General features: G+C 45.8%; 1 protein-coding gene across 1 annotated transcript in view; it reads left to right on the top strand.

The window, feature by feature from the left end:
* The first annotated feature begins 274 nt into the window (after positions 1-274).
* The window catches only part of CCNI (cyclin I), a 68,653-nt gene continuing 58,711 nt past the window's right edge, over positions 275-10,216 (top strand). The window contains exon 1 of the mRNA XM_075352147.1: positions 275-592. The gene's annotated coding sequence lies outside the window, so the exon portion shown is untranslated. The remainder of the gene's footprint in view (positions 593-10,216) is intronic.

The raw sequence follows: 10,216 nt of genomic DNA, 5'->3' as shown, positions 1-10,216 counted from the left end.
TTGTGGGGGCGTGGCTCATGAAGAGGGCGGGGCTCGGAGCACAGCTCCCATACCTCCATGTTTACCATCCCTATACGTTATTTCTGTGGTGGGGAAGAGGCCAATGTCACGTCCTCACTGCCGCCACACTGTATGGAGCACATATGAGACTGGCCCTATCACTGCGTGCCGCCGCATTCCTGTACGGAGCTCCCTCCGCCCACATTCATGTTTATGCGAACAAGCCCCTCCCCCATTCGGCGCTCTCACAGCAGATATATCCTTCCTCCTCTGCCCGGCCCTTCTTTCCCTCCCCACCCCCTTAGGAAGTAAAGTAGTCCTCCCTTCCTCTTTCTCTCTTTTTTCCCCTCATTCTTCTGATTTTACACCCCATCCACTTCCTCTCCCCCCTAGAAGGAGGACAAGATAACGTCATCGGGAGAGGCAGTAATCATGAACCCCCCCAGCTTCCAGAAGCCAGGAGGATACCCCCTCATATAAATACATGGAGGGCATTATTTTATAAAGGAATATATTGTTTTTTTATTTGATTTTTTTAATGGACCGGATGATCTCCAAATGCAACAGTGAAACCTACAGCTTTGCAGGGGAGGTGAGCTCTGACTACCACCATAGAGATGTCATTTCCATTGTCCTGTATGGAATGTAGCTGTATACTGTGATCTTTGTGTACATGATTGGCACTGTATAGATGGGCACTGTATAGATGATGGGCACTGTATAGATGGGCACTATGTAGGTGGGCACTGTATAGATGATGGGCATTGTATAGGTGGGCACTGTATAGATGATGGGCACTGTATAGATGGGCACTGTATAGGTGGGCACTGTATAGATGATGGGCATTGTATAGATGGGCACTGTATAGATGATGGGCACTGTATAGATGGGCACTATATAGGTGGGCACTGTATAGATGATGGGCACTGTATAGGTGGGCACTGTATAGATGATGGGCACTGTATAGATGATGGGCACTGTATGCACTGGCATTCTGATGTGTTTACTGTAGTATTGATTTTATGTATTATTCACAGAGCGGATTGCCAACTCCTGGGGTTATTAGCATCCTGATCCTTGGGCTTCTATATATATATCACTAGCAGGGTACAATCTCTGACTTCTTCCTAGTGTCAGGCAGTGAAGATCAGTGACGTCATCCTGATGGCAGGAAGTGAAGTATCAGTGACATCATCCTAATATCAGGCAGTGAAGAATCAATTACATCATCCTAATCTCAGGCAGTGAAGAATCAGTGACATCATCCTGTTTTCAGGCAGGGAAGGATCAGTGACATCATCCTAATCTCAAGCAGTGAAGAATCAGTGACATCATCCTAATCTCAGGAAGTGAAGAATCAGTGACATCATCCTAATCTCAGGAAGTGAAGAATCAGTGACATCATCCTAATCTCAGGAAGTGAAGAATCAGTGACATCATCCTAATCTTAGGCAGTAAAAAGAATCAGTGACATCATCCTAATCTCAGGCAGTGAAGTATCAGTGACATCATCCTAATCTCAGGCAGAGAAGGATCAGTGACATCATCCTAATCTCAGGCAGTGAAGAATCAGTGACATCATCCTAATCTCAGTTAGTGAAGAATCAGTGACATCATCTTAATGTCGGGCAGTGAAGAATCAGTGATGTCATCTTAATGTCGGGCAGTGACGGATCAGTGATGTCATCTTAATGTCGGGCAGTGAAGAATCAGTGATGTCATCTTAATGTCGGGCAGTGACGGATCAGTGACATCATCTTAATGTCGGGCAGTGACGGATCAGTGACATCATCTTAATGTCGGGCAGTGACGGATCAGTGATGTCATCTTAATGTCGGGCAGTGACGGATCAGTGATGTTATCTTAATGTCGGGCAGTGACGGATCAGTGATGTCATCTTCATGTCGGGCAGTGACGGATCAGTGACATCATCTTAATGTTGGGCAGTGAAGGATCAGTGATGTCATCTTCATGTCGGGCAGTGACGGATCAGTGATGTCATCTTAATGTCGGGCAGTGACGGATCAGTGATGTCATCTTAATGTCGGGCAGTGACGGATCAGTGATGTCATCTTCATGTCGGGCAGTAACGGATCAGTGATGTCATCTTAATGTCGGGAGTGACGGATCAGTGATGTCATCTTCATGTCGGGCAGTGACGGATCAGTGATGTCATCTTAATGTCGGGAGTGACGGATCAGTGATATCATCTTAATGTCGGGCAGTGACTGATCAGTGATGTCATCTTCATGTCGGGCAGTGACGGATCAGTGATGTCATCTTAATGTCGGGCAGTGACTGATCAGTGATGTCATCTTCATGTCGGGCAGTGACGGATCAGTGATGTCATCTTAATGTCGGGCAGTGACGGATCAGTGATGTCATCTTCATGTCGGGCAGTGACTGATCAGTGATGTCATCTTCATGTCGGGCAGTGACGGATCAGTGATGTCATCTTCATGTCGGGCAGTGACGGATCAGTGATGTCATCTTCATGTCGGGCAGTGACGGATCAGTGATGTCATCTTAATGTCGGGCAGTGACGGATCAGTGATGTCATCTTAATGTCGGGCAGTGACGGATCAGTGATGTCATCTTCATGTCGGGCAGTAACGGATCAGTGATGTCATCTTAATGTCGGGAGTGACGGATCAGTGATGTCATCTTCATGTCGGGCAGTGACGGATCAGTGATGTCATCTTAATGTCGGGAGTGACGGATCAGTGATGTCATCTTAATGTCGGGCAGTGACGGATCAGTGATGTCATCGTCATGTCGGGCAGTGACTGATCAGTGATGTCATCTTCATGTCGGGCAGTGACGGATCAGTGATGTTATCTTCATGTCGGGCAGTGACTGATCAGTGATGTCATCTTCATGTCGGGCAGTGAAGGATCAGTGATGTTATCTTAATGTCGGGCAGTGACGGATCAGTGATGTCATCTTCATGTTGGGCAGTGACGGATCAGTGATGTCATCTTCATGTCGGGCAGTGACGGATCAGTGATGTCATCTTAATGTCGGGCAGTGACGGATCAGTGATGTCATCTTAATGTCGGGCAGTGACGGATCAGTGATGTCATCTTCATGTCGGGCAGTAACGGATCAGTGATGTCATCTTAATGTCGGGAGTGACGGATCAGTGATGTCATCTTCATGTCGGGCAGTGACGGATCAGTGATGTCATCTTAATGTCGGGAGTGACGGATCAGTGATGTCATCTTAATGTCGGGCAGTGACTGATCAGTGATGTCATCTTCATGTCGGGCAGTGACGGATCAGTGATGTCATCTTAATGTCGGGCAGTGACGGATCAGTGATGTCATCTTCATGTCGGGCAGTGACTGATCAGTGATGTCATCTTCATGTCGGGCAGTGACTGATCAGTGATGTCATCTTCATGTCGGGCAGTGACGGATCAGTGATGTCATCTTCATGTCGGGCAGTGACTGATCAGTGATGTCATCTTCATGTCGGGCAGTGACGGATCAGTGATGTTATCTTCATGTCGGGCAGTGACTGATCAGTGATGTCATCTTCATGTCGGGCAGTGACGGATCAGTGATGTCATCTTCATGTCGGGCAGTGACGGATCAGTGATGTCATCTTCATGTCGGGCAGTGACGGATCAGTGATGTCATCTTAATGTCGGGCAGTGACGGATCAGTGATGTCATCTTAATGTCGGGCAGTGACGGATCAGTGATGTCATCTTCATGTCGGGCAGTGACGGATCAGTGACATCATCTTAATGTCGGGCAGTGAAGGATCAGTGATGTTATCTTAATGTCGGGAGTGACGGATCAGTGATGTCATCTTAATGTCGGGCAGTGACGGATCAGTGATGTCATCTTCATGTCGGGCAGTGACGGATCAGTGATGTCATCTTAATGTCGGGCAGTGACGGATCAGTGATGTCATCTTAATGTCGGGCAGTGACGGATCAGTGATGTCATCTTCATGTCGGGCAGTGCGGTTATGAATCAGTGACATCGCTGTAATGCCAGGCAGTGAAGGATCAGATTGTTATGTACAATGTCAACATTTCTAGAGGAACAGTAGAGCAGCCATGCTGAAAAATAGGAGCCTCTGGAAAAAAGGCAGCTGGATTCTGGTAGAGATGAGCAAATAACTATGGCCTTTCTATTCTTGAATTTGGATAAATAGCTCCTATATTTTTAACATAAAACAAGGGTGCAGATACCGGTGAAGTCAAGCTGCCAGGTGGGAGGCCCGCCCCTCGGTTCAGCCCGCTGGACACCTTCCTGCGTTTTGGCGGTCTCAGTTTGTGTGCTATAACTAGAGCGCCGTTTCTTACTGACATCACCCCGTGGTGGGATTAGAGGAGCCTGGTTCTTTAAGGCCACGTGCACACGTTGGGTATTTGGCTATGTTCACACGCGGCATCTGTTTTCTGAGTGCATCTTGAGTGCATCTTCACTGCATCTTTTTCCTGTGGTCTCAGAAAATGCATGACGTTCTGCCACATTTTTGCCGCATTTTTGTTATTGCGTTTTTTAAAAGAGAAACAAAACATGCTAGGATAGGATAATTGATAGATAGCTAGAATAGATAGATGATAGATATAGGTAGATCAATAGTACATAGATAACAGATAATAGAAAGAACATATAGAATAGATAGAAAGAAATAACAAAATAGCTTGATAGAGGGATAGCTAGCTTGGCCAGCTGTTTTTTTAAAAAAATGTTTTGTTTGAAAAATGACGTGGGTTCCCCCCATTTTTCATATCCAGCACAAGAACAGCAGCATCTGCAGGCTGCATCCTTCAGCTGTCTGCTGTACCTTGGCTGGTTATGAAAACTTAAAGGGATCCCATGCTTTTTTTCAAATTATTTGATTTATTTAAAAAAAAAAAAAAGAAATGACGTGGTACAGCAGACAACTGGGGGCTGATATTATTAGGGTGGGAAGGGCAATTGTTATTTGGCCCTTTCCAGCCCAACAATAGCAGCCCACAGCCGCCCCAGAAGTGGCGCTTTCAATGCCTCAATTCTGGTGCTAGGCCTAGCTGTTCCCGTTGCCCTCGTACAGTGACAATCGGGATAATAAGGAGTTAGTAACAACCCACAGCTGCTACTAAGCCCTAGCTTACTGATGGGAGGCGTCTATGAGCCACCCCCATCACTAATCTGTAAGTGCAAGTAAATAAACGCAAACACCCAAAAATTCCTTTATTTGAAATAAAAGACAAAAAAGCCACCCTCTTTCACCACTTTATTAACCCCCCAAATACTCCTCCAGTTCTGATGTAATCCACAGGAGGTTCTACGATGCTTCCAGCTCTGCTACAGCTGACAATTACAATGAGTGGCCATAGAACAAGACTGTTTGCTGTGAGCTCCACCCGAGTACCTGAAGTGAGCCGGGCGATCAGCGGGATGTCACTCGGGTGATTTGCTGTCAGAGGTGGAGGCCTTGGCCATGCTGTGGCCGCGGCTAACCTGAGTGACGTCACCGCTGAGCGCGTGGCTTACTTCAGTTGCGACCTGAACTTCACAGCGGGCAGTCTTGTTCTATGGCGCTTGCTGTGAGCTTCAGATATGTAGCAGTGCTGGAAGCGTTGTGGGACCTCATGTGGATTACATTGGCCGGGAGGTTTGTGTTTGGGTTAATAAAGTGGTGAAATTAGATTAGTGATAGAGGGAGTCTCGGTTAGATGCCTGCCATTACTAATCTAGGACTTAGTGGCAGCTATGGGCTGTCATTAACTCCTTATTACCCTGATTGCCACCGCATCAGGGCAATCGGGATGAGCCGGGTAAAGTCCTGGGACTGTGTGCATCTAATGGATGCAGCAATTCCGGGCGACTGCCGGCTGATATTTTTAGGCTGGTGGGTTCCCAATAATGTGGGTCTCCCCAGCATGAGAATACCTGCCCTCAGCTGTGAGGCTTTATCTTGTCTGGTATCAAAATTCGGGAGACCACATGTCGTTTTTTTTTTAATTATTTATTTATTGTACTGTACAATATAGACCCGCCCACCGGCGGCTGTGATTGGTTGCAGTCAGACAACTGTCACTCGGCATGTGAACATGTCTGACTGCAACCAATCACAGCCATCAGTGGGCGGGGGAAGCAGTGCATATTCAAAGAAGGTAATGAGCGGCTCGGGAAGTGAATGACCAGCCACGGGAGCAGTGTGACAGCTGCGCCGGTGATTCCATAAGTATGAAGCGCTTGCGCCTGACCCTTTGCGCCAGATACTGGTCCCCATTGATTCTATGGGAACTGGCATCTAGCCAGATACGAGGGATTAATCCCCCGCCGACCTCGAGTCAATGGGGGATTGATCTGCTAGCCCTCCGAAACGCACAGACAAGATGCAAAAAGACTTGACATGCTGCATCTTGGCTGCGTCTTAAAAAAAACGCAGCCAAGATACAGCCAAAAAAAGATGCACTGTGCGGACAGCAAAGTAGAAATCTCATAGACTTTGCTGGGAGAAGGAAACGCACATTTTTTACGTGCATCTGTGTGACGTCAAAAATGCACCAAAAACTCAGTAAAAGATGCAGTGTGTGAACATAGCCTTTGCCGTTTTTTACCTCAGAATTTGGTCATCTTGGTTTTGGCTTACAAATACTGAGGTAAAAACTCACTACATACCTAATGTGTGCACATGGCCTAAGAGGTGGACAGCACTTAAACGGGTTGTCGGGCTAAAGTGATAAGTCTGCAGTCACTCTATGTAACGGCAGACTTAGGAATCCTCCCAGCCCACAGACTGTGCACTGCAAGGATTCACCGGTCTCTGAACGTGACCGCAATTGTGCGCTATGCATGTTTCAGTCAGAACTTGACTAGCGGTTGCGGCCTTGCTCCATACAAATGTATAGAGCAAGGCCACGCCCACTGGATGACTATGCCCACTAGTTAGGCGCACCCACTCCATACACTTGTATTGAGTGAGGTTGTGCCCACTAGTCGAGTTCTGGCCAGGAACATGCATAGTGCACAATTGCGGTCACGTGACCACTGTTCTCAGCTCAGAAACCGGCAAATCCTCGCAGAGCACAGTGCGTGCTCTGGGAGGATTCATAAGTCTGTAGTCACATAGAGTCATAGATTGCCTGTAGACTTAGCATTTTAGCCTGAACAACCCCTTTAAACGGAACGTGTCAGGTCCCCTATGCCCTCCAACTCAGCAGCATTCATACCTGTATACCCAAATTCCCTCCCTAACCAGCCCTGTATTATAAACCTCTCTTTCCTTATGGTAATTTGGCCTGTGACTAGTCGCAGAGGCGTTCGTACCCCTGACTAGTCGTCCCTCTTTCCATGTTATCATGCCCCTGTGGGTGTGATAACATCATTTCCATGAGCTGGCGTCACCGCGAGAGATAATCAAACCTGAGGTTCGAGGTTTGGGTTCAGAAACTGACTTCCAGAAAAAGCAATGTTCAGGTTCAAAGTTCGAGTGAGTTACGAGCGCAAACCACTCAAGCGAGCAGCGCTGTGCTTGGGTATAAGTGATGCTCAGCCCTGTGCGAGCCAAGTGCAGTGTTTGATTGGATCGCACTGGGGGTAACAATAGCATGATTTGATGTCGTGTGCACACCAAACAAACAAACAAAAAAAATATATGAAAAACCCCGTTTGCCCTTCCCCGGAAGTGTTCTGCTTATGGCTGGCTGCATGTGCGCAGAAACACGATTTGACCAATTACTGACTTCCACTGAGGTTCGGATCAAGTCGTGTTAGTGGCTGGGTGAAGCCATTTATTGTCAAACTACTGTGTTTTCTCTTTTTAAATCAGAATGACAACCAAAAACATCCAAATGACCCTGATCAAAAGTTCACATACCCTGGTAATTTTGGCCTGATAACATGCACAGAAGTTGATACAAATGGGTTTGAATGGCTAATAAAGGTAACATCCTCACCTGTCACCAGTTTGCTAGCAATCTGTGTGTGTGCATAAAAGCTGAGTGAGTTTCTGGGATCCAGACAGACTCTTGCATCTTTTATCCAGCCACTGATGTTTCTGGATTGTCATGGTGAAAGCAAAAGAATTATCAACAGATCTATGGGAAAAGATAGTTGAACCGTATAAAACAGGAAAGGGATACAAAAAGATATCCAAGGAATTGATAATGCCAGTCAGCAGTGTTAAAACTGTAATTAACAAATGGAAAATCATGGGCTCTGTAAAAAAACAAACCACGATCAGGTAGACCAACAAAAATTTCAATATGACCCCCCCTCATAGCCTCTCTAAATACAGTGTGAGCCTCCAGGTAGCTCCATAAATACAGTATGATCTCCCCTCGTAGACCACCTTTATACCGTATGAGCCTACACACAGACCCTTATATACCGTATGAACCCTCCATATAGCCCATCTATATACAGAGTGAGCCCTCACATAGCCCCTCTATATACATTGAACCCCATATAGCCCCTCTATATACAGTCTGAGCCCCACAAAGTCTCCTAAATACACTGAGCCCTCACATAGCCTGCTATATATTTTGAGCCTCATATAGCCTACTATATCTTGAAACCCCCCCGCCTCCTTTATATATTATAAGCCCCACATAGCTCTTATATATAGCATTAGCCCCACATATTTTCCCACATGCATTATGAGCCCCACATTGTTTCCTATATACATTATGAGCCTCACATAGCCTCCTATAGACTTTATAAGCCCCTTATAGTTTTGTATATACCTTATGTGCCTTGCCATAGCCTCCAATATACATTATGAGCCCTTCTTAGCCTCCTATATTATTATTATTTTTATTATTATTATAGCGCCTTTTATTCCATGGCACTTTACAAGTGAAAAGAGTATACATAAAAACAGGTACAATAATCATGAACAATGCAAGGCACAGGCTGGTACAGAAGGAGAGAGAGGACCCTGCCCGTGAGGGCTCTCAATCTATAGGGGATGGGTGAGGATACAGTAGGTGAGGGTATAGCTGGTTGCGCAATGGTGTGCTGATACATCATACGCCACACACAGCCTCCTACTGTATATACATTATTAGCCTCCTATATACATTATGAACCTCACATAGCCTACTGTAGACTTTATGAGCCCCATATAGCCTCCTATATACTCCTATATACTTTGAGCCCCCAAACGCTTCATGTATACGTTATGAACTCTCACATAGCCTCCTATATACGTTATGTGCATCCCTATGGCTTCTTATGTACAATATGAGCCCAACACCGCTTCCTATATACAGTATAAGCCCCACATAGCCTCCTACTGTATATACATTATGAGACCTGACATAGCCTCCTATATACATTATAAGCCCCACAAAACCCCTTACATAACTTACTTTTTGAGCGCCTTATAGCCTCCTATATACATTATGAGCCCCCACCAGCCTCCTAAACACATTATGAGCTCCCACATAGCCTGTTATATACTTTATGAGCTTCACATAGCCCCCCCCCCCCCTGAAGGGCTGGTGATGTCTTTGGCTTTGTGACCTTTTTTTTCTTTCTATGGTAATGAATGTTGCATCACATAAAAGCCTTATGTGTCTAATATATGTTTTGAAAATTTTGCGTTTGTTGCTTATGACAACAGTGTTTTATGCACGCGGGAAAACAAAATGGAGGAATCTAATGTAATATTCACAGCAACTGAGAGCAGAAGAGGGATCAAATTCTTGTTTCTGCAAGGAAAGTCCGTGAAGGATATTCATGGTGATATGTCGCAGACATTGGGGGATCAATGCCCTTCATATTCCACAGTTAAGAACTGGGTTGCCAAATTTAAAACGGGCCACTTCAGCACCAATAATGAGGAACTTCCTGGATAACCAAGAGTGGTTGTTGTTCCGGAGATCGTCGATGCTGTGCACAACCTCATACAAGAGAATTGACGAATTTCAGCGAAAGCAATAGCAGACATCATGGGGATTTCCCGTGAATGTGTTTGTGTCATTATCCATGAAGATTTGGACATAAGGAAGCTATCTGCAAAGTGGGTCCCCAAATATTTGCCAACAGATCAAAGAAGCATGCGAGTTAAAACTTCCCGGTCCCTTTCTCAGTGTTTACGGACTGATAAGAACTTCCTGGATTAACTGGTCATTATGGATGAGACCTGGATTTATTTGTATAACCCTGAAAACAAGGAGCAGTCAAAAGAGTGGAAGCACAGTGGTTCTCCTCATCCAAAGAAGTTCAGGGTGCAAAAATCAGCCACTGAGGTGATGGCGT

This window comes from Anomaloglossus baeobatrachus, chromosome 1, assembly GCF_048569485.1.
Source record: "Anomaloglossus baeobatrachus isolate aAnoBae1 chromosome 1, aAnoBae1.hap1, whole genome shotgun sequence".
Lineage (NCBI taxonomy): Eukaryota > Metazoa > Chordata > Amphibia > Anura > Aromobatidae > Anomaloglossus > Anomaloglossus baeobatrachus.
Note: the sequence above shows the minus strand (reverse complement) of the source record. Positions and strands in the feature narration are given on the sequence as shown.